Genomic DNA, 22931 nt, shown 5'->3' with positions numbered 1-22931 from the left:
GGGGATGGAGAGTTCTATCCTTCCTAGGTATTGGCCTTCTCCTACTATTCAGTTGCTGTCTATGTCTACAATGTGGACCAGCGATTTGTGGTCTGTGTGCCACATCGTGCATTCCACATCAAGATTTTCATTCAAGATCCCGGAAGAAGAAAGAAGAACAAATGATGCTATATGAACAGATCAATGGATTAATGAAGATTGATATCTCTTAACGGGCAAGTAGGGGACAAGGAGGGAATGTGGAAATATGGATTTTTCTGGTCAGTTATGTCCCCTATCTTGGACCCCAACGGTTCTATGTACATGTCACATGTACATGTATGTTCCCTCCAGTTCCAGTTATAAAGACGCAAACACATGTGCGTCCACCGTCAACATGTCCTCTGTCAGATCCGCCATGAATAGGCCGGATATTCCATTCCTAAGTATGAAAAGCCACCGGCTTTATATGGTTCACTTATGCCATTTTACAGTCCAGGCAAGTAGGCCCTGATTCTTTCATCAAACTCTTCTTGCCTTCTGCCTCTGAAAGCTCCAGTCTGAGCCTGCATCTGTGACCATGAACTTTGTCTCATTCTCTGCGCGGCTCACGAAGCCTGACATCAGCCTATTCTCTGCCAAAAACTGTATTTCACCTTCGAATTATCTGCTTCCCCCTCAGCCGATGCATTCCTGCCTAGTAGTTTAAGTAAACATTCTTCCAGTTACCAAGCAAAAGGCCGGCTTCTCTGTCCTCATGCAAGTAATTCATAGCCTTGTTACCATGGAATATTCCTACCCCCTCGCATTTAGTGTAGACACTTAGACGCTTGTACATGCACGCACAGTCAGTATAGAATAGATTCTGTCCGAGAGTCCTTCTTTTATGGATAACATAGTTCTTTAAACATAGGATGTTAGATATGATTTGGGATTAGGTTGACTTGACCCCCCAGACTTCTTGTCTCCACACGTAGAGCTAAATGTCAAGTCCCCTTCACCCCCTAGTTACACGTCAATTACACGTCAGACTGCTGCGCGCGCATCCATGCCAAGTATTATCTTATAGATCCACCTATACATGACATCACAACCAATTATGTTCCTTTTTTCGCCTTATTACACCCATTTCTGGTTACGCAGAACAACTCGTCATTTTCCTTATCAATTGTTACGCCTACTGCATTTACTTCATTGTCATGTATGTACTATAAAAGTCATTTCTTGTCAATAAAGTGTGTGCTTCACTTCCTGAACCTTCGTGGTGACGGAACATTGGGAGCAACCGATTATAATCGAATTAATGGAATAAAGCCCATTCCGAACCTCTAATACCACGGATTCTGCCTCTCATTTTATTGAGCTATTTTACTATGTTCCTGTATCAAATTCAGTCCCGGTAAAGGAGAAAATATTTACCACATGATGGCGCCCGAACAGGGACACTTTCTCATCTCACGCGCCGGCGATGCGTTGCAGGCCCGGTCTCCTGCCACAGCTGGACGGACAATAACGCGTACCAGCAGGATTTCCTGTATCTCCCTCCGGTCAAGCGGGGGCGACTGAGACTGCGATCAACACCCAGACGAGGCGGTGAGAAGTGCGAAGTATCCCGACCAGAGCCTAGCTGAGAGAGCAAGATCCGAGGTATACAGAGACCCACCAGTCCGAAGTCAAGCCCAGTGTCCGACGAGTCGAGTCGAGTCGAGTCCAGTCCGGTTCAAGTTCAAGTTACTGAGGCCTTCCGTTTCCGAAGCTACCCGGTGAGTACCATTGCTGGGGAGGCATTTCTGACGTGCACATAGGTTGTGCCGGTCAAGACGGGTTTGGGTACACAAATCCGGTCTGCACTGTTTTAGCAGTGTATCTGTACTGTTTAGCAGTATATCAAGTATTCCGAAGTATTCCGAAGTGTCTAGTTATTGTCTAGTTATTGTCGAGAATTAAGCTTGGTGATCAGTTATGCAGACGATCATCATTGTTGTTTCAGTTAAAGGTTTAATGTTTAATGTTTAAAGTGTTTAAGTATGTTCTGTATATCGTGGTATGAATGACTGTTCATTATCGTGTTTATTGTATTAAGTCTGTTCAAATTCAAGTATCAGGTCAAAATCAAGTATAAGGTCAGTTCTCAATATGCCGCTCTTTTCGAAATTAAGACAGATCACTACAAGAAAAGGGGTTCTCGAAGAAGCCGTCCCTATTCCTCCTAGGGACACTCCAGGGCACTTTATGTATCACAAACATGGCTTAGACGCTATATTATTTCTTGATTTATGGGTAGACTATACCAAGGGATTACCAGAAAGTCAGAGGTGGCCCACAGCGGGGACCTGGGATGCAGAGTGCATCATGAAAGTCGAGGAAGAGTTATGGAAAAGGAAAGTCAGACAGTCACAGAAAGACGCCGTTGAATTATGGCGTAAAGAATCACATAGACGAACAGAAAAAGCACGTAGACAGGAAGAGAAGAGTAAAGAGAATTCCAATAAAGTTCGAGAGAATCTATTAATTGAGGAAGGTATCCGAGTGAAATCAGAACAAGTAGACAGACAAAGAAATGCCCTTATGAATGGTATGTATCCCCTTCTGGCCGAAGGATTACCTAAGGCTACTCCAGAAACACCAAAAGACTTGCCAACCCCATTGTTCCCAATAAAGGTACATCCTAAGGGGCATCCTAGAACCGCAGAAGATGTTTTTCTTTCCTCATATTTAGATGACGCAGCTCCCGAGTATGCTAATTCCGCCCCACATAGACCGCATACCAGGGAGGTTCAACGCCAAGATCCAGTGCCCGTATCCCTACAGCAACAAATCGAGTCACAAGTTCCGGCAAGCACATCTGTTTCTGTATCCGCTCCTACAGCTACTTCTATGGCTGTGTCCACACCTGTAGTTGCTGTGTCACGTTCGACGAATCCTTTTACACCCGACGCCCCAGATGGGGCCGCGGGAGGAGCTACCAATATCTTTTCTACGCCACCCAGAATAAATAAACTTACTTTTCAAGAGTCAGCGCATTCACGTACACCCAAACTCCTTAGTGCCCGTGCGCTTAAGGAACTTCTTATAGATTGTAGATATGACCCGGTGCCTGGAAAGGAGGACGAAATGACCCTAGCATCATTGCGTATCAGACGAGCCGCAGTGTATTTAGCGAAGTTACCAGGAATGACTGCGCATCTAGATAATATATATCATTTTGTCCAAACAGGGCGAGATCCAGAATGTATTTACAGAGCTATGGAATACCAGAAAGTAGAGATACAGGGGGAACTGTTACGTTTCCTCATAAACTGTGTGATCAGAAATCAAGACCGACCGGGGGTAGACCCGGAAGTAATGAAAATTCTTACAAGATGGAGCCAGAATATATCAGAAGGGAGACATGATAAACAAAATTGTATAATAGCCATGTGCCGAAAGATCCGTAAAGAAATAGAACGCCTACACGAAGAGCGATTAGAGGTAGACGAGTTCGAACAAAACGAGGAAGAAGGGTCAGGACTGCCCACAGGACAGTCGGACACCATAGCCTATGTAGGTAGAGGAAGATCTTGTAATAGGAATCAGACTAGATATCATACTGACTCAATACATCCGATATGTCCAGATAATAACAGGAATTTTCAAATACCTATAATTAATATAAGGTCTAACGAGCATTCGTTCCAAACCGCCGACAAACTACTCCGAGAACGAAGGGGTTATCCTTTCCTCGATTCTATGGATGAACAAGATTTAGCCAGGGCAGCTGTCCATTGGGTGGACAGTCCCGGAAAATATAGTGATGATACAGTAGTACGCACATTTTTGAATCTTACCCCAGATGAACAAAGGTTAGCTGGGATTTACATGATTCAACAACTCATTATACTATATCGGAGTCAGCATTCGGACCCTGGTCCCTTGCCTGACATACTGACTGAATTACTTATGAATAAATGGAGAGGTCCAGGTACTGAATTAATTAAAGAAATTCTAGAATCAAGAAAGCAGTATATTCTTTTTGTATGTTCAGAACATGTTCCATTGTCCGTCAAGGAAAGAACTACGTATCACATAGATAGACAGAATCCCTTACGAGAAGTGCACCCAATAAAGGGTGAGGACAATCAGTTTAAACGCGTATTTGTATATACGCCCATATCGAAAATAGAATTGTTACAAATGAAGAAAGTGGTACCCAGTCATGACAAAGACCCAGCGGGTTTTCACCGAGAAATTAAAGACATGTTACTCATGGGAGAGTATACCTACCCCGACATTATGACAATATTAAAGGTATTGATGCCTGCTGGCATTTATGAAAAACTCAAGGAAAAAGAGTGGGAGGTAGGAGACCAAAAGATAGAATGGTCAGTGTTAGAAGCTGAAGAAAGGGCCCGAACTGCAGGAGCAGGGCTTGGGGACAAAACTAAGGCATTACCAGGATTACTAGTACAGGTACTGCCGCGTTTATTAACTACGAAAAAGGAAGATTGGGGTACAATTTCAGCCTGTAAGCAGAAGCAAGATGAAGACACTAGTGATTACTATGCCCGATTTGAAAAATGTTTTGGTATAAATAGTGGCATAAAAGCAAGTAGCGAATCATACCCACATCTGTTTGTAACAAAATTAGTAGAAAATGCTCTGCCCCCAGTAAAGAATAGAGTATTAAAATTCGAGAGTACCTGGCAAGGTAACACTCCATCACAAATGTTACAAATGTTACAGTACCATCACAATAGAATTAGAGAGGAACAAGAACATGAACACAGACGCATGAAAGACACGAAAATGAAAATGTTAGTTTCCCAGACAGTTCCAGCTGAAGGGCATAAAAGGGGTATGACACATTCCGATTCAGCAGGACCTGTAAAAGGGACATGCAATTATTGTAAAAAGCCAGGCCATTACGTACACGATTGTCCAGTTTTAAAACATAATATCGCCATAGGTAAAACACAAGAAAGAGGTAAAACACAAGAAAGATCACGGCCACTCAGACAAGATCAGAATGAACAAGGAGCTATGCAGCATGCCCAGGCCATGCCAGCCGCACAACAGCCAATACAGTTTGTGCCAGCTGCACCCCCATTGCCTGTTGCTGCCACACAAACAACAACACGACAAATGTATCAGACCGCACAGTATGAATATCCCGAGTATCAGCGTTACGCATGAACAAGCCTAGAGAGGGAAGTTGACTTACCCCTTATTGAAATCCCAGTAGACCAAGAAGGACCTTATGTACATAGTGTATTATTAGGCCAAGATAGAAAATTTCTACTCGATACAGGGGCAAGTCGAACGACCATAAAACGTAGTGAAGTTCCAGGGGCACCCCTCTCAGGCTCACAGAATATTTCCCTTGGTTTTTCAGGGAAACCTATTGTTAATGAAGTGTCACAACCTCTGCCACTTACGATAGGACCTTTGACCCGAACTACAGATTTATTGCTAACTAAATCATGTCCAGAAAATCTATTAGGAATAAAAACGTTAAAAGCTCTAGGAGCTATAATATGTTGTTCTCCGGAAGGAGTAAGATTGTTTTTACGTGATTTTAAAGGTCACTATGTATCTAGAGACATGGATCCCCGACTGCAGACTTTACCTACACGTCTATGGGCACAAGGCCCTACTGATGTTGGATGCATGAATATTACACCATATCGAGTCACATTAAAGGCAGGAGTGGTGCTACCACGAATGCGACAATACAAGTTACCACCAGATACTGTAGTGGCTTTACTACAAATCATTGACGAGCTCATTGCCCAAGGAGTAGTTGTGGAAACAGACTCCAATATATGTAATTCACCGATAATACCGATTCTTAAACGAACAGATCCGAAGGCCCCGCCAGTATATCGATTGGTTATTGATCTGCGCGAGTTAAACAAATGCATTGTGCCACAATTCCCTGTGGTCCCAGATATCTCGTCATTACTGACAGCTATTGATTCCGAAGCAACATTCTTCACTGTAATCGATCTCAAGAATGCCTTTTTCAGCGTCCCAATAGATCCGGAAAGCCAATATTTGTTCGGATTTAGTTTAAATGGACGTAGCTTTAAATTCTCACGCGCACCTCAAGGATTTACAGAAAGCCCCAGCATCTATAGCCAAGCACTGAAACGAGAACTTGACAGTATCCACATGCCAGTTAACACTGCTCTGCTTCAATACGTCGATGATCTGCTGATCACCGCCCGAAGCGAACCTGAATGTGAAAAAGCATCACTGACAGTTTTACAATTTCTAGCCGAAAAAGGACACAAGGTGTCCCCTTCTAAGCTGCAATTCTGTGTCCAGCGAGTTATTTATCTTGGACACTCGCTGTCCAAGGAGGGAAGGCAGCTTACACCAGACCGCATTCAGTTAATAGCTAACATGCCAATACCCAAGACACAAAAGGAGGTGCGGGCTTTCATAGGCCTCACTTCATACTGTAGACAGTGGATCCCGCAATATGCATTTCTAGCAAAACCACTCATTCAGTTGACAACCCAGGAGGCAGCCACATCGACTGTTCTCCCTTGGACTCAAGAACATACACAAGCTTTTGAAAGCCTAAAGAAAACTTTATGTCAAGCACCTGTTTTAGCAACACCATGTTACAGAAAACAGTTTACACTCTTTGTTACAGAACGCGAAGGTACTGCTTTGTCAGTACTCACACAGGATCAAGCAGGAGCACACAAACCATGTGCTTATTTTTCTAGTACATTAGATCCCGTAGCTCAGGCTTTGCCTGCATGTCTGAAATCAGTGGCAGCGACAGCTTTAGCAATCAGACAAAGCGATGCCATAGTGTTAGGACATCCATTGACAGTTCAAGTACCACACGCAGTAGAGGTTCTTATAAATAGAACACAAACACAACACTTGACCATAGCACGACTTACAGGGTATGAACTTACATTGTTTCAGCCACATATAGAAATAAGACGCTGTAACACATTGAATCCTGCCACACTTTTGCCAGTAACCGGAACAGACCCACTAGCCCATGACTGTATTGAAGTTATTACTGTAACGACAAAACCCAGACAAGACTTGACCGATGTTCCATTGTCAGATCCAGACTTGACATTTTATGTCGATGGTTCATGTATGAGAACAAGTACAGGAGAATTAGTGGCCGCTTATGCAGTCACAACAGATACTGAAGTCATTGAAACTAATCGTATAGATGCTTTGTCAGCTCAAGCCGCAGAGCTCATCGCTCTGACACAAGCCTGTATTCAAGCCACGAATAAAAAAGTCAACATATACACTGATTCACGTTATGCATTCGGAGTTGTACATGACTTCGGCGTGCTGTGGCGAGAGAGAGGTTATTTAACTTCCCACGGTGCCCACATTCAGCACGGACCCCTCATTCATGCCTTATTAGATGCAATACATCTACCTACTGCAATATCAATTATGAAATGTAAAGCTCATACGAAAGTTACTGATATCATTTCCCAAGGCAATGATCTAGCCGACAGAACGGCTAAACAGACTGCTCAAACTCAAACTCCCGACATGACAAAGACAATAGTCCCGATGCCGACACATTGTATGACAGTTAAAGATCCTACTCTTGACGTAATTGACATACAGACACATGCTACACCAGACGAAATAAAGAAATGGACTGAATTAGGAGGGATCCAAACGGACCAAGGATGGATGATGAAGGAAAAGTCTGTATGGTTCCTTCCTGATTCAATGGTCCAAGTTATAATTAACACTATACATAGTCCGGCACATCTAGGAGAAAAAGCTATGCTAGACAGCATTCAACACATTTGGTTTAATAAACATTTACGAGCAGCAGCCAAACAAAAGGTCCGTACCTGTATGATCTGTTGCCAGTTCAACCCAGGAAAAAGTGTTCCCGTAGAACAGGGTGGATTTCATCCTCCTGATCACCCTTTTGAAGTCCTACAGATGGATTATATCCAGATGGAACGATGTCGAGGATTCAAATATGTTCTCGTAGTTGTCTGCGCTCTGTCCCGTTGGACAGAGGCGTACCCGGTTTCAGATTACACTGCCCCGACTACTGCCAAACAGTTGGTTCGAGAATTCTTCCCACGATACGGTTTACCACGTGTTGTCTACTCAGATAACGGCCAGCCGTTCTCATCCGAATTAATGAAACATGTTTCACTTCTGCTAGGATATCAGTGGAAATTCCACTGTGTTCGACACCCCGAGGCAGCAGGTCTCGTGGAAAGACATAATCAGATACTGAAAATCAGACTGTCCAAAATATGCAGAGAGAAAGGGGTCGACTGGATAGTAGCATTACCAGTTGCACTCTTTTACATGAGAATGGTAGCACACTCTAGAACAGGGCTATCCCCGTATGAGGTGATCTTCGGTAGACCACCAAATATGTGGGGGACGCCTGTACCACGCAAAATAACTGATATTGACTGTAATATGCTGACAGATTACTTGGCTTCCTTGATGTCTGCACTACAATCTTGTCGTTCACAGGTTGCTGCAGCATTTCCCGACAACACTGAGGTGAAACCCCATGACGTAGTTCCGGGGGATTTTGTGTTTGTGAAAAATTTCGACCGAAAGACTCAGCTGGAGCCCAGGTGGAAGACACCCAAGTTGGTTCTGCTGACCACAAGAACAGCCGTGAAGATCGAGGGCCGCAAGGGTTGGATTCATTCAAGTCATATAAAGAAATATCATGGACAATACTCGGATATAGACATTGTGCCCTGCACTCCCTCACAGACTGATTCAAAACTTCCTTTGGTGGAAAAAACTGAAAGCGAACTTTACAAAGTTAAGTTACGGCCTAGGACGTCAGACGGTTTGATTGTTTAAGTCCTCTCCTAGGTGAAGCGGTTGAATCTGTCTCTGACATGTATCCTCTAGACCTGAATCATGAACAGTCGCGAAAAATGATGAAACGACAGGCGTATTGTAAATCACTGCGTAGCCATTGTATAGGGACATTATTAATTTTGTTTTCCTTAAGTCTTTTAATAATTATTACCAGTATGTTGTTGCACATATATTACCCTATTGCCAGAAATGTTCACAATGTTACTGCAGAACATTCTTTTAGTGACTTACCCCCGCATGAATTGTCCTATAGACTTGCGCTGCGCAATAACACTTTCATTAGTATGTTACATCATTCCCATCAGACTAGTAATGCTACTAATTGTTGGGTGTGTGGCCAACTCCCTCCCTATCAGAATTATGAAGGAGTCCTGCCATTCTTTCCACACCCATTTACACACAATGGCTCCTGTGGAGCATGGTTCAGTTTAATCAATTCCATAGACTCAGACACAGCAGTTTACCAAGATCATTGGATATGGGGAAACCTGAACCTAGTTTTACTCAAAGTCTGCTACCCTGACAAGGAGGGTCGCCCCAAAAGAACAGGAACTGATCTAGAAAATGAAGTGTATGGATTAGGTAATTTTACACCTAATCTCATGATTCTAAATGTCGTATCCGAAGTTGAGCTAGTCTTACCCACCATGTCAGTATTCCCAGCAAAAGGTGAATTGTGTGTAAGAAAGGTTGGTTCCATACATATGGGCCATAGTCAATGCACTACTACAGTAGAATTCAGTGATCAAGGCAAATCTTCATTCAGAGCTTCTCGCCACTCCTACTTTATATGTGGTCAGACTGCATATATGCGTCTACCTCTAGATTGGGATGGTACCTGCTACATAGCATTCCTTTTGCCACCTGTTTTCCTAGCTCCTCCTGATTATTATAGAAATATTCATTTAGTACACAATAGAGAGCGGAGAGATCTCCCAATTGTCGATTATACTGAGACGGCATGGGACAAGTATGTAGATTTCAATAAAGGCATCTTTCCCTATATAGGTACAGTTACCAATAGTAAGCTGATACGTAGATTAACTAGAACCCTTGAAGCAGTAGTGAATGAAACTATTTCCGCCTTAGGCAATTTAACAGAAGAGCAGTCTGCTATGCGGATTGTTGTGCTTCAAAATCGTCTTGTCCTTGACGTCATCCTGGCTGATAGAGGCGGAGCTTGTAGGGTCATCGGATCAAGCTGCTGCGTATTCATACCAGAAAATTCGCCATCTGTATATAAAGCTATAACTCGCCTCACAAGATTGTAAGCCAGATGCACCAGAACCCAGGCACTTGGACTTGGTCCAGTTGGTTTTGGAATGTGATATCAGCCTGGGGATGGAGAGTTCTATCCTTCCTAGGTATTGGCCTTCTCCTACTATTCAGTTGCTGTCTATGTCTACAATGTGGACCAGCGATTTGTGGTCTGTGTGCCACATCGTGCATTCCACATCAAGATTTTCATTCAAGATCCCGGAAGAAGAAAGAAGAACAAATGATGCTATATGAACAGATCAATGGATTAATGAAGATTGATATCTCTTAACGGGCAAGTAGGGGACAAGGAGGGAATGTGGAAATATGGATTTTTCTGGTCAGTTATGTCCCCTATCTTGGACCCCAACGGTTCTATGTACATGTCACATGTACATGTATGTTCCCTCCAGTTCCAGTTATAAAGACGCAAACACATGTGCGTCCACCGTCAACATGTCCTCTGTCAGATCCGCCATGAATAGGCCGGATATTCCATTCCTAAGTATGAAAAGCCACCGGCTTTATATGGTTCACTTATGCCATTTTACAGTCCAGGCAAGTAGGCCCTGATTCTGTCATCAAACTCTTCTTGCCTTCTGCCTCTGAAAGCTCCAGTCTGAGCCTGCATCTGTGACCATGAACTTTGTCTCATTCTCTGCGCGGCTCACGAAGCCTGACATCAGCCTATTCTCTGCCAAAAACTGTATTTCACCTTCGAATTATCTGCTTCCCCCTCAGCCGATGCATTCCTGCCTAGTAGTTTAAGTAAACATTCTTCCAGTTACCAAGCAAAAGGCCGGCTTCTCTGTCCTCATGCAAGTAATTCATAGCCTTGTTACCATGGAATATTCCTACCCCCTCGCATTTAGTGTAGACACTTAGACGCTTGTACATGCACGCACAGTCAGTATAGAATAGATTCTGTCCGAGAGTCCTTCTTTTATGGATAACATAGTTCTTTAAACATAGGATGTTAGATATGATTTGGGATTAGGTTGACTTGACCCCCCAGACTTCTTGTCTCCACACGTAGAGCTAAATGTCAAGTCCCCTTCACCCCCTAGTTACACGTCAATTACACGTCAGACTGCTGCGCGCGCATCCATGCCAAGTATTATCTTATAGATCCACCTATACATGACATCACAACCAATTATGTTCCTTTTTTCGCCTTATTACACCCATTTCTGGTTACGCAGAACAACTCGTCATTTTCCTTATCAATTGTTACGCCTACTGCATTTACTTCATTGTCATGTATGTACTATAAAAGTCATTTCTTGTCAATAAAGTGTGTGCTTCACTTCCTGAACCTTCGTGGTGACGGAACATTGGGAGCAACCGATTATAATCGAATTAATGGAATAAAGCCCATTCCGAACCTCTAATACCACGGATTCTGCCTCTCATTTTATTGAGCTATTTTACTATGTTCCTGTATCAAATTCAGTCCCGGTAAAGGAGAAAATATTTACCACAACATCACTGATCATACATATCATGTGATCAAGGCCTCTGCGAGGCTGAAACGCATAATCGGCGGTGGTGCAGGGCATCTGTCAATAAAATCTTAATGCATCGATACCTGGCTCTGCTTTCATACTTTCAGAAAATTGTGGCGGCGAAGTATTGTGGAGATATATATATATATATATATATATATATTACCTACTGGCGGTCGCCAGTAGGTAGTTATAGTTAGGACCACGTTTCCATAGGAAAACCTCAACATTCTATTTTGAATAACTTTGGCGCCGGTCGACGAATCCTCGCGAATTTCTCAAAATAGGTGGGGCGCTACGCTCCGCTCCTACCCTGAAAGTCTCGGGGGGATCCGTCAAGCGGGGGCTGAGATAAAAGGGGGGTCCCAAAACGCGTTTTTCCCATGCATTTTTCCATAGGACCTTTAGAACGAGCTACAGCCCGAACGGCTGAACAGAATTACTCAAAATTTGGCAGAGAGGTAGTCCCTAGGTCAAGGAAGTGCCTTTTGTAGGTTTGGTGTAAATCTGTTCAGTAGATTCTGAGAAAATAGCCTTTAAATCAATATATATATCTGAGCCCGCTTACGGTACGCTTACCGTACGCTTACGGTAAGCTTACGGTACGCGTACGGTGGCGTGCGCGAGCGCGATTCTGATTGGCTCTTAGATCTTAGTAAACATTCGAATCGGCCGAAACCAGGAAGCGGCGGCCGCCATTTTCTGTGTTTCACTCTGAAAAAAAAAGAGTGAAAACAAGAAAAGGGGGCAATGAGGAGAGTTACAGACCCCCTTACATTTGTGAGGGGGTCAAAGAAGGACTGTAAAGTACAAAACAAACATTTATTGATTTTTAAAAAAAATCACGGGGTACGCGTACGGTAAGCTTACGGTAAGCGTACGGAAGAAACATGGCGTGCGCGAAGGAGATTCTGATTGGCCCATAGATCTTAGTAAACATTCGAATCGGCCGAAACCAGGAAGCGGCGGCCGCCATTTTGTGTGTTTCACTCAGAAAAAAAACAGAGAAAACAAGGAAAGGGGGCAATGAGGAGAGTTACAGACCCCCTAACATTTGTAAGGGGGTCAAAGAAGGACAGAAAAGTACAAAAAAAACATTTATTGATTTTAAAAAAAATCACGGGGTACGCGTACCGTAAGCTTACGGTAAGCGTACGGTAAAAAAAATAAAAATAAATAAATGAAAAGCAGATTTAAGAGTTTAGAAATTAGGGAGCTCTAAAAAGAGCTGTTGTGTTTATGAAGTCATTTTTTTAGTGGTACCTACAAGTAAGTACCGATGCAGAGTCTAAGGTTCAAGAGGAAGACTCTGTTCCCTTCATCATTGAAGTGCACACCATCTCCTCTATAAATGTCTTGCATGTCATAACGCAAGTTGTTGTGGTAAATGGCACCCATACCATAGTCACGGAGGAAAGCAGAAACAGATTTGTTGACGTGCTTTCTTGCTTTGTCAATCTGCGGACAGAAATGATTGGACCAGTTCCATTTTTGCCTTTGGCATATGTTGGAAAACACAAAGGCAGTTTTAGGGAAAAGTGTAAACAGTTGTGCAAAGGTGTCCTTCATAAGCATTTCCAGACCTACCCCAGTCAAAGTGCCTAGGTCATTGCCACCACAGTGCACTATTATGAGGTCAGGGTGTTGGATTTGAATGAAGGATTTCACCAATGGCATCAATTGGTGCCACTTTAACCCTCTCTGACCAATCCATTTAATGTCTACATTTGGCAAAGCAAGGTCTCTCACCATACCTGTTTTCTCTGCAAACTTTTCACTCCAGAAGACATAGCTGTGCCCTACAATCCACACTGTGAACATCTTCAAAGGAGAACTGGATGCACTCAGGAGGTGTCTTTCAGTAGAATGGCAATATGAAAAGAAAGACAGTTTGGAAATGGAGGCATACATATTTTTTTCAAAACAAAAAGAACTGATTGGCTGTTTCATACCATTCTAGAATAAAAACTAGGCTGTATGTGTAAATTAATAGAAGCATGTTTTGTATTGGTACAAAAAAATGTGTAACCAAAGAACAGTACTATGGATTTGCTGTAAGGTTTGAAAAGTCAAGCACTCTTGCTCTGTGGAATTGAAACATTGTGTGTCGAACTTCTGACCTAACTCTACACAGCAGTGTTCCATGAGCTGTTGCTATGGTAGCAGGCAGAAGTCAAGTTGGGGGAAGGGTACTAGGCAGAAGTCAAGTTGGGGGAAGGGTACTTTTGGAAAAGGGTTGGTTTTCAACCAATAGAAATGTGTGATTACATTTGAAAAAAAGGGGGAAGCACTGAGATTTGAAACTTACATGTATATGTGTGGAAAAATAGAGGGAAAGTTTGCCATTATCTGGTTCTGCTGAGAGGAGAGAGGTGAACACAACAGAGATCCTGGCTCTGATAATCTGCTGTTTGAGTGTCACATTTCTTTCACAACTAACTAATTTTAAAGGTGAGTTTACAGTTTGAGAGGGGATGTATGTGGTAACTTAAGAAATGAATAATAGAAATGGGAATTGTTTTTGTTGTAGTTACACATGGTGGTTTCATAATGTGTCAGTCTGTAAAAGTGATTTACACTTGCCCCGAAAAAAAAGAGCAGTAAGTGTGCTTTCAAATTGGCAAAGAAATTTCGTTTTGGGACTAATGTGAAAACATGACTCTGTGTGCATAGAAGAATTATAGGCAGAGATTTATTGCGTCTTGCTCTGGTGATTTCATAGTTGCATTAGATGGAAAGGGGGAGCGAATTTTTGGGGGAAGAAGCAGAGTCTTAGCACACACCCATGTGCTTGCCATGTATAGTCATGCACAGTATTTAGAAGAGAGTGGGGTTTTCAGGTTTAAGTCTGTAATGCAAATACATTCAGCATCACTAAGGCTGGTTGCCCTTGCTGGAGTGTAGGCAGTCACAGAGAATACACATGGTGGTGGTCTGAAAAAACAGCTTGGACATGTGCATTTAAATAAATCAAAAAAAGTGGTTTTATAATGTGTCAGTCTGTAAAAGTGATTTCCAATTGTAAAAAGTGATTTTCACTTGGCCCGAAAAAAAAAGAGCAGTAAGTGTGCTTTCAAAATGGCAAAGAAATTTCGTTTTGGGACTAATGTGAAAAAATGACTCTGTGTGCATAGAGGAATTATAGGCAGAGATTTATTTCGTCTTGCTCTGGTGATTTCACAGTTGCATTAGATGGAAAGGGGGAGCGAATTTTTGGGGGAAGAAGCAGAGTCTTAGCACACACCCATGTGCTTGCCATGTATAGTCATGCACAGTATTTAGAAGCGAGTGGGGTTTTCAGGTTTAAGTCTGTAATGCAAATACATTCAGCATCACTAAGGCTGGTTGCCCTTGCTGGAGTGTAGGCAGTCACCGCGAATACACATGGTGGTGGTCTGAAAAAAACAGCTTGGACAAGTGCAATTAAATAAATTAAAAAAAAAGGTTTCATAATGTGTCAGTCTGTAAAAGTGATTTTCACTTGCCCCGAAAAAAAAAGAGCAGTAAGTGTGCTTTAAAAATGGCAAAGAAATTTCGTTTTGGGACTAATGTGAAAACATGACTCTGTGTGCATAGAGGAATTATAGGCAGAGATTTATTGCGTCTTGCTCTGGTGATTTCACAGTTGCATTAGATGGAAAGGGGGAGCGAATTTTTGGGGGAAGAAGCAGAGTCTTAGCACACACTCATGTGCTTGCCATGTATAGTCATGCACAGTATTTAGAAGCGAGTGGGGTTTTCAGGTTTAAGTCTGTAATGCAAATACATTCAGCATCACTAAGGCTGGTTGCCCTTGCTGGAGTGTAGGCAGTCACAGAGAATACACATGGTGGTGGTCTGAAAAAACAGCTTGGACATGTGCATTTAAATAAATCAAAAAAAGTGGTTTCCTAATGTGTCAGTCTGTAAAAGTGATTTCCAATTGTAAAAAGTGATTTTCACTTGCCCCGAAAAAAAAAAGAGCAGTAAGTGTGCTTTAAAAATGGCAAAGAAATTTCGTTTTGGGACTAATGTGAAAACATGACTCTGTGTGCATAGAGGAATTATAGGCAGAGATTTATTGCGTCTTGCTCTGGTGATTTCACAGTTGCATTAGATGGAAAGGGGGAGCGAATTTTTGGGGGAAGAAGCAGAGTCTTAGCACACACCCATGTGCTTGCCATGTATAGTCATGCACAGTATTTAGAAGCGAGTGGGGTTTTCAGGTTTTAGTCTGTAATGCAAATACATTCAGCATCACTAAGGCTGGTTGCCCTTGCTGGAGTGTAGGCAGTCACAGAGAATACACATGGTGGTGGTCTGAAAAAACAGCTTGGACATGTGCATTTAAATAAATCAAAAAAAGTGGTTTCATAATGTGTCAGTCTGTAAAAGTGATTTCCAATTGTAAAAAGTGATTTTCACTTGGCCCGAAAAAAAAAGAGCAGTAAGTGTGCTTTAAAAATGGCAAAGAAATTTCGTTTTGGGACTAATGTGAAAACATGACTCTGTGTGCATAGAGGAATTATAGGCAGAGATTTATTGCGTCTTGCTCTGGTGATTTCACAGTTGCATTAGATGGAAAGGGGGAGCGAATTTTTGGGGGAAGAAGCAGAGTCTTAGCACACACCCATGTGCTTGCCATGTATAGTCATGCACAGTATTTAGAAGCGAGTGGGGTTTTCAGGTTTAAGTCTGTAATGCAAATACATTCAGCATCACTAAGGCTGGTTGCCCTTGCTGGAGTGTAGGCAGTCACAGAGAATACACATGGTGGTGGTCTGAAAAAACAGCTTGGACATGTGCATTTAAATAAATCAAAAAAAGTGGTTTTATAATGTGTCAGTCTGTAAAAGTGATTTCCAATTGTAAAAAGTGATTTTCACTTGGCCCGAAAAAAAAAGAGCAGTAAGTGTGCTTTCAAAATGGCAAAGAAATTTCGTTTTGGGACTAATGTGAAAACATGACTCTGTGTGCATAGAGGAATTATAGGCAGAGATTTATTGCGTCTTGCTCTGGTGATTTCACAGTTGCATTAGATGGAAAGGGGGAGCGAATTTTTGGGGGAAGAAGCAGAGTCTTAGCACACACCCATGTGCTTGCCATGTATAGTCATGCACAGTATTTACAAGCGAGTGGGGTTTTCAGGTTTAAGTCTGTAATGCAAATACATTCAGCATCACTAAGGCTGGTTGCCCTTGCTGGAGTGTAGGCAGTCACCGCGAATACACATGGTGGTGGTCTGAAAAAAACAGCTTGGACAAGTGAAATTAAATAAATTAAAAAAAAAGGTTTCATAATGTGTCAGTCTGTAAAAGTGATTTTCACTTGCCCCGAAAAAAAAAAGAGCAGTAAGTGTGCTTTAAAAATGGCAAAGAAATTTCGTTTTGGGACTAATGTGAAAACATGACTCTGTGTGCATAGAGGAATTATAGGCAGAGATTTATTGCGTCTTGCTCTGGTGATTTCACAGTTGCATTAGATGGAAAGGGGGAGTGAATTTTTGGGGGAAGAAGCAGAGTCTTAGCACACACCCATGTGCTTGCCGTGTATAGTCATGCACAGTATTTAGAAGCGAGTGGGGTTTTCAGGTTTCAGTCTGTAATGCAAATACATTGAGCTTCACTAAGGCTGGTTGCCCTTGCTGGAGTGTAGCACTCTGGACATGGGCTTTTTAAAAAATCTGAAAAGTGGTTTCATAATGTGACAGTTTGTAAAAGAGATTTTCACTTGCCCAAAAAAAAGAGCAGTTTGTGTGCATTCAAATTGGCAAAGAAATTTTGTTTTGTGACTATTGTGAAAAGAAATGTAGTAATATATTTAAATACAATAAAGGATTTTTTTTTAGTTTTTTTCAGGTATTGCTGAAGAACAGTGAACAAAATTTAAGATGCCTACAAAATCTCGAGTTCAAAAAACGCTAAAAAAAAAACTATATTTGAAGACAACTGGAGGACCAAAGTTAGTAGAAGATGCTCATGTTGGGAAAAAGAAAAAATCTTCTGGTAAGCAGAAAAAACAATTTCTTAAAAAAATATTCAAAACAAAGAAAAATGTACAAAATGTCTGTCCTGGGAAGAATGTAACAAAACGAAGAGAACAGCAAAAAATTGAGAATTTAGTTAATGCAAATATACCTTCTGCAACTGAAAAGTTTTACATAAACAGAAAAACAGCGTTTAAAGAGATACGTAGAAAAATGTTTCAGAGAAGAGTTATGTCCAATTTGATAAAGGATGTGAAGAAATATAAGCAAAAGGCAAAATATTACAAGAGAAAAAAAGAAATTGAAGCCATTGCAGCAAAAGCATTAGAATTAAAAAGGAAACTATTCATATTAATTTTGAATAGGATGCGTACATTAGATAAAATGGTTAATGTACTGAAATCACAAAGCAAAAGCAAAAGAGTAGTGAACAGAACAAACTTTTGTAAAGTGTTTTTAGGAAAGTGGATGCATAGTTCAAGTAGTGAACCTTTTTTTAATGAAGAGAGCTATTTTCAAAGTAATAGTTTGCTGCATGCAGTTGACACCAGAGGTCGTTCATACGAAGTAAAAAATGGTTGCATAATGGAGAAGGAGATAATGGTTCCAAGAGATGAGGTACAAGTGATGGCAGATGAGGCAATGGGGAGACGTCCTAAAGCCCCAGTGTACACTTGGAATTGTAGTAGTATTTGCACTGTGCGTCAGGAATCTATTGACAGATTTCGAGAGTTTCTAAGAGAATATAGTAAAAAAAGTGTAAAACAGAAGATTAAGGTGCTTCAAAGTCTGGATCCATGCAGAGTGAGAGAGAATACTGGTTTGCAGGGTCATTCTCTGGCTTGTCTATCTAGAAAAGTGTGCAATAGTGTTTTCCATCATTTTAGGATGCTGGCTGTTCATCATACTGAAATGAGAAAGTTTGTGAGACGGTTGTATTTTGTCAAAAGTCCAGCAATAAAGTTAAATGAATTGAATAGGGCTCTGTTCCGAGGAACGGTATCAGATGTAGAGAAGGTTGTTGATGAAATTCAGTTTTGTTACTTTGGTCCTGAACAAAACAGTGCAGAGAAGGACACAGTAAATGAGGAAGAAGTGGAAGAGAATGTAGAACCTTCTGTAAGTAAGACATTTAATGATCACATAACAAAATTTGCAATAGTCTCTAATGAAAGACCAAATGTTACTTGTATTTGTTGCCGCAGAACTCATTATAGAAAACAAACTAGGAATGTTGATCTCTACAGAAAGAGTGAAAATGAAGATAATTATAAGTGGATGGATTTTGCCACATATATATTTCTTGAAAATTGTTTTGAATTGGGTGAAGATCAGCGTATTTGTAAATACTGTTACAACAAGTTAGAGGAAAATAGAATGCCGACCAGAGCTGTACATAATAATTTAGAATTGGATGCTATTCCTGCTGAACTTTCTGAATTAAATACATATGAGTCTATACTCATTCAATGTGTTCATCCGTTCCAGACCATAGTACGTATGGAGCCCAAAACTGGTAAATTACCTCCTTCAGATTTACTGAGAGGTTTAAAAGGTAGAGTGGTGTATTTGCCCTTGGATTTGAAAAAAAATATGGAAACTATTGATGCGGATACTTTGGAAACTGAACCATTAATTATTCTGGTTAATGGTGTACCTACAAAGAATAAGAAGATTTGGCAGGAGCTGGTAGATGTGCGGAAAGTACAAAGAGCAAATTTGTATTTGAAAAAAAATAACAAATGGTATGAATCAATTTATATAGAAGAAGAAGAAGAAGACGAAGATTTTCAAGAAGACACAGAAACACCAACTGGACAAAATGAAAAAGTGGACAAGACAAAGGAAGAAGAAATTTATGAACATTTTAGCATACATCCTCTTCATTCGAAAGAAGTTATGGGAGACAATATTGATCTCTTTCAGATGAAGAAAGCAAAAGGAACTCCCGTGAGTGTATGGGAGGAGAGCTTGGAAGCTCGATATTTTCCCCAGCTGTTTCCTACAGGAAAAGGAGGACGATACGATGAACGTCCAGAACAGATTCCAGCTTCAGAGTATCGGACTACAAGACTATATGCTGAAGATCCCAGATTTCGACAAAGTATTCCTTATTTGTTCCATCTTTTATTTGAAAGCGACTTGTCTGCACTGTCTTATGCAGTAAATCACATTTTAAAAAGTGGAGTACATTTACAAAATGTGTCTGCTAAGGATTTTATGGAGAAAGTGCAGCACCGAGATGATCATTTGGAAACACAACTGATCAATCTGATGGCTTGTCAGCGTGGGACAAATGAATATTGGTACCGACGCCATGGTGAACTAAAATGCATGATACGCAATTTAGGAACACCAACATGGTTCCTTACCCTAAGCTGTGCCGAGTACGCTTGGGATGATTTACTGGATTTTCTACGAGAGGCCAATTCAAACATTAAAAACATCGAATACAAGACAGCAGGAGAACTGTGCTCATTGGATCCGGTTAATGTTTGCAGATATTTCAATCATAGATTTGAGGCTATGATGTCCTTCATCTGCAATAAAAAAAATCCACCCCTTGGAGAAGTAGTGGATTTCTTTTGGAGAAAAGAGTACCAGGCAAGAGGTGCTCCTCATATTCATATGCTGTTGTGGATCAAGGATGCCCCAAAGTTTGGAACAGATACTGATGAAGCAGTGTTATCTTACATTGAAGAATATGCAACATGTGGTATACCAAAAAGCACAGAAGAGAACAAGTTAAAGGAGCAAGTTTTACGTTTCCAAAGTCATCGGTGTGGAAAATACTGTCGACGGAAATACAAGAGCAAAGAAAAATACTACACTAAATGTCGATTTGGATTTCCTAGACCTGTTCTTTCAAATGGAAGAGTAAACAGTTTTATGTCAGCTGTGAGACATACTATCACAAGAAAATCACCTAAGAATACCTACAACCTTAAAAGAAAAGAAGAATCAAAAAATATAAATGACTACAACCCAGTCATTTTATCCATGTGGAACGCTAACATGGATATACAGTATGTAGCTGACAATTCCATTGCTGTTGCACGATATGTAACGTCTTACATTACGAAATCAGAAAAAACAGAATTGAAGGAAATGTGGGAAGAGATTTCTCATGAGAAGACTGTTAGTAAGAAGCTGTACAGTTTCAGTTTGAAGATGTTATCGCATCGAGAAATTGGATCCTACGAATGTTCAGATAGGTTATCTTCTGCAAGTCTCTACTCAAAGTCAAGAAGAATAATTTGGGCAAGTTTAGGCCTTGCAGCAATGAGAAATCGGGTACTGAAATCTGTTGGAGAAATTGAATATTTGGCCGAGAATGACCCAGAAAGTACAGATATATTGAAAACAAACATGTTGGACACATATTATCCCAAGAGAAGTCATCATCTGGAGAACATGTGTCTCTATGAAGTGTTGCAGAACTACATTTATTCACGGAAAGCTGCAGAAGACATTAATAATGGAAAATATAAAGTTGTTGGTGAAGAAGGATGTTTGGTGAAGCAAACCAAAGGAAGTTTGATAAATCACCGGAAGCTGAGTTGCGACACTACCGACAAGAAAGAATTTTACTACTTGGCTCTTTTACAGTTGTTTAAACCATGGCGTACAGAGGATGAACTACTGGGAGAATTTCAAAGCTATGAGGATTCATTTAATGCTTGCAAAGACAGCATACAATGCAATACATTCACAACTTATCTGCAAATGTTAAATGAAGAAATTGAACAGGAAACTACAATTGCAGCAGAAATAGCTAGAGACAGTTCTCAGGACAGCCAAAGTTCAGGAACACACAGTCAAGATCCCCTAGGACAACCAATCGTTGAAAATGAAGCATCAATAGCCATGAATGAAGTGGAAACAGCTATGAATCAAGCTCAAGAAGAATTTATAGACTTAGAAAATTTGGAAAGACAACTGAATCAAGAGGAGCAACAAATTTATGAAGAGATCAAAAACAAAATTGATCACGGATTTCTACATGTAAAAAAAGAGTGCTCATGCACATCATTTCATCCAATCAGGATGTATGTAAGCGGACAAGCTGGCACTGGAAAAAGTTTCCTAATTAAAGTCATCAGAAGCTACCTAAAGCAAAAAACGGATTCTACGTTGTCTTGTGTGGTTACTGCTCCAACTGGGTTAGCAGCATATAACATAAAAGGAATCACCTTACATCGTTTGCTAATGTTACCAGTGGAGCATGAGAACAAAATACAATTCAACAAGCTAACTGGAGAAGCATCCTTGGAAGTTTCACGAGTATTGAAGAAGATGCAAGTTCTCATTATTGATGAGGTGAGCATGGTATCAAACTTAATGCTTGCCTTTGTGCATTTAAGAATGCAGCAAATTTTGAAGACAGACTATGACGTGTTATTTGGTGGAAAACACGTCATAGTTTTTGGAGATCTTTTGCAACTTACTCCAGTTAAAGGACAACCAGTGTTTAATACTGTGACACATGAAGACACGAAGAAGTCATTGGGAAGCATCGGTAATACAAATATTTGGTCCTTCTTTGAGTACAAGGAACTTACAACTAATATGAGGCAAGCAAACGATGAAGAATATGGAAGTATTCTGAAAGATATCAGGATTGGACTACTCACAGAAGCTGGCAAAAAAGCATTACAGACTCGGCTGCTACATAATTTATTTCCAAAGGAAGAAATAGTTGCAGAGAAGATATACAAGAACATTGCAGAAAACAAAAGTGTCATCTGCCTAATGCCTACTCTACGTGAATGCTCAATATTCAATGAGGAGCTTTTGAAATTGGAAAAGGAAGAGATCAGGAAATTGGAAGCAGTGGACAAAATTGAGGATGGAAGAATTACTGTCACAGTAACAGGCAAACTGAAAAATAAATTGGACTCACTAGAGAAGAACATCTCCAAAACAGCTGGATTAGAAAAAAATCTATATGTTTGCATGAACTGTAGAGTGTTTTTAAGGAGAAATTTGGATGTTGAGAAAGGTTTAGTTAATGGAGCGATGGGAAGAGTTGTGGGTTTTATTAATTATCAGAAAAAAGAAGGAATTGAATGTTTAAAAATAAAATTTGATCAGATAGATGAAGTTAAAGATATTTGTCGTTGTACAGTTCGTTTTATGCTTGTGAAAGACTTATATGTACGTAGGAAGCAGTTTCCGTTTTCTCTAGCATATGCTGTAACTATTCACAAGTCTCAAGGATTGACTGTAGATTGTGCATTTGTGAACATTGGTTCAACTGTGTTCAAAGAAGGTATGGCATATGTTGCTTTGTCACGAGTCAAAACATTATCAGGTTTATTCATGATAGACTTTGAAGAATCAAAAGTTAGTGCTGATACAAATTGTGTAAA

The sequence above is a fragment of the Triturus cristatus genome, chromosome 6, assembly GCF_964204655.1.
Source record: "Triturus cristatus chromosome 6, aTriCri1.1, whole genome shotgun sequence".
NCBI classification, from domain to species: Eukaryota; Metazoa; Chordata; class Amphibia; order Caudata; family Salamandridae; genus Triturus; species Triturus cristatus.
The sequence above is the reverse complement of the archived record's forward strand: the minus strand, read 5'-3'. Positions refer to the sequence as shown.